The sequence below is a fragment of the Stegodyphus dumicola genome, chromosome 2 (assembly GCF_044657685.1).
Source record: "Stegodyphus dumicola isolate Sdum_Otavi_A_Nest chromosome 2, ASM4465768v1".
Lineage (NCBI taxonomy): Eukaryota > Metazoa > Arthropoda > Arachnida > Araneae > Eresidae > Stegodyphus > Stegodyphus dumicola.
Window position 1 is genome coordinate 227,169,068 of NC_140769.1, and position 3,148 is coordinate 227,172,215.

The window sequence follows — 3,148 nt, forward strand, 5'->3', positions numbered from 1 at the left end:
CAATAAATGTGATGCATTCATCGCAAAATTCAGCGAAGCCAGTAAAACAAACGAGTGTTCGCAAAACTTATCCACATCTGAAGCAAAGAATCTCTAAGGAGAAGAAGTAAAGGTTTCCCGAAGCAAATGTGGCTCCGTCAGACTGAAGAGACACAGTGTATGTTCCTGAAGCTTATTTTAAAGGGGCAATCCATCCACCCTCCGTACCTTTCTGCGCATGTGCGAAATAGGCAAAGAATTCTTTGATAGCAGGCAAGATCGTCAGCCATATTAGCAATCTTTTACCGCGTTGTTCGAAGAGGTTCTTTGTGAAAGTTTTTTTCATTTCTTTTATCTAGTTATTTAAGCAGATCATAAGATGGATGTTTCGCAAGACGATCACCTGAATTCACCCGATTCACTTTCTGTGAGGTAAGCTTGCTTTTTTAATTCGAAAACCTATCATAGATTTTAAAAATTGATTTTGTATAGTACAGTAATTTTTATTCCCAAGCTCCAAAAATATTTTGTCTCATTGTATAACACAGCAGCTAGATTTTCATTCTTAATATATTAACTTTGCATTTTAGCATATGAATCTCAATTTATATAATTAATCATATGGCAAACAAATACTATAGCTTGTGCAGGCATATTGGTATTTCTTTCCAAATTTTTTAATTGAGTTTTAAGCTTTAAAGTCAACTAATAATAATATTACGACAAAACGAGCGATCAGGAATAAATTTGCCATTTATAATAATGCGGCAGCTAATGGCATGTATGACTGCATAAATTAATTTTATTAATAAATTGTATTATTTAAGCTTCAGCTTTAAATTTATGCTATAGATTACCAAATAGTTTATCTGAGAAAATTTATAAACTTATTTAATATTAGTGGCCATTGAAAATTATTTTTAATTTAGTATATTGATAGTTATATACAATTTTTTGTATTTTATGATTATTTTTGAAAAATTTATATTCATAATTATAAAAATATAATTTTGATTTCTTTCAATATATAATGTGGTGTGGTGAATAACAGACTATCGCTGTTGTGTTTGTGGGACAACGTCTCGAAAAACACCAGACAGGAAATTCTTCAGATTTCCTAAGGATCCTATTAGGTAAATCATTTTTAAGTTTAAAAGAAACTAAGCTGCGATTATTAATATATATATATATATATATCTCAATTTTTGATAGAGAAGCAAATATTTCATGTATATGGAATAATTTAAATAAATAGCTTGTTTTTTTCCATTAAGTGTTCCTCATCATAGACAAATAGTTCAGTGTTCTTCTGTAAATATCCAAGATAACTGTGCATGTGATACAGTTGCTCCCAAAAGTGTTCATACACTTTAAGAATTTGTAAAAAATGCTCTGTAGCCCGGAATTGAATTTGATTATAAAGCCCAATATTTTCTCATATCTCGAAGTGATTTTGAATAGAACCAATTTTTTTTTTAATTTGTTTCTTCTAATATTTTAGAAGATAATTTTTGTAATTTATGTATTACAAGCTTGAATGCTGCAGGATATCCTGCAAAAACTGATAGAAATTTAACTGCATTATTTCGTAATAGTGTCTGCAGATTTCTTTAAAGTGCACGAAGATTTTTGTGAGGTAACTTTTTTGTTACTTTTTAATTATTAATTCCCCCCCCAAAAGTTTTACTGTATTCTTAAAATACTTTTATATAGTTTTGCTAAGATAAATTTATAGATATTAAAAAATTCTCACAACACTATTTCACTGAAACTCATAAGTGTACGAACACTTTAGGGAACCACTACATATTGGTGTAAATAAGGAAGGAAACATTTTAAAGATGCACTTTACGAACAATGTGTACTTTTTATTGGTGCCTTATCCTTTTTTAATCATATTGTTAACAAAACAGTACAAAGAAATGCTAAATTGTTTAACTAGATACTATGACCGGTAACTACAATTTAACGTAATATCTGCAAAATTATTAGTTTTCGTACATCAAAATAAAATTAGATGAAATGAAATCATTTCAGAATTTGTTACTAATGTAAAAGGAATTTTATAATAAGGTTAAATTTCTAGTAACACTGAAAAGAGGTTCTTTTAATTAAAGAAAATAAAATTGTTTTTTGTTTTCATAGATCAAAATAATAGAGAATTAGTATAAATATGTCAGAAATGTAATAAATCATATTAAGTTCATTGTGTTATACATGAATTTTTCCTTAAATTATAATTAAATGTTCGTTCTTAAAAAATATATAACCCTTCTCGAGATTGTGTAACTAATGTATAAGGAATGTTTTTAGTTTGCTATTTTTCTACTAACACTGAAAATGGATTTATTGAAATTTAAAATATAAAATGAATGTTTTTCATTTTTATAGATCAAAACAATGGGCTGCCGCATGCAGTAATCAAGACTTGTTAAATAAATCACCTACTGATTTGTATAAAACTGCAAGAATATGTTCGTCACATTTCAAAGATCACGATTACTGTTCACCAAAGATGCGATATTTACATTCCTGTGCAGTGCCAACAAAATTTGAACAAACAGGTATCTACAATTTTTTTATTGAATAGGCTTGTGTTTTTAGTACATTTCATGTTTGTACTGTAAAAGATTCTTACATATTTCTACTATATGTCTAAATTTCTTTTAATAGATATTGAAATTTCAAAAAGAATACGATTGGACTTAGGTATGTTACAAAGTAACTTAAGAAGAAAATTACAGTCAGAGGAGTCCCATTCAACCTTAGAGAAATTGGCTGAAGATCTAGGCCAAACATCTTGTGATGCAGAACTAGCTGTTGAACAAGATGAAGCACTAATATGTATGGGTAAGGTTTCTACACCTAAGAGCCAAAAGATAAGAAACCAAGTTTCATAATTAAGAAACCAAGTTTCATATTTAAAAAGAAAGTATGAACGCACAAAAAAGAATTGCTGCGTAGATGATATACTCCAGATGATTCGCCCAATGGTTAAGTTTAGTGTATACAATTTTATTAAAGGGCAGTTAAAAGCATCCTCTATTTCAAAGTATGGACGACGTTGGTCTCTGGAGGACAAAAACTTATGCCTCCAGGTATACTTAAGTAGTCCTAAAACTTATAATGAATTAAAAGCTTTCTTACATTTACCAAGCAAACCAACACT

The 3,148-nt window shown here is 28.9% G+C and overlaps 1 long non-coding RNA gene across 1 annotated transcript; it reads left to right on the plus strand.

Annotated features, from left to right (window-relative positions):
- The first annotated feature begins 258 nt into the window (after positions 1–258).
- On the plus strand, positions 259–2,879 carry LOC146998891 (uncharacterized). Its single transcript, XR_015039796.1, has 4 exons — positions 259–411; positions 1,031–1,112; positions 2,371–2,543; positions 2,653–2,879. It is a non-coding gene; the product is annotated as an uncharacterized LOC146998891 (long non-coding RNA).
- The last annotated feature ends 269 nt before the right edge of the window (positions 2,880–3,148 follow it).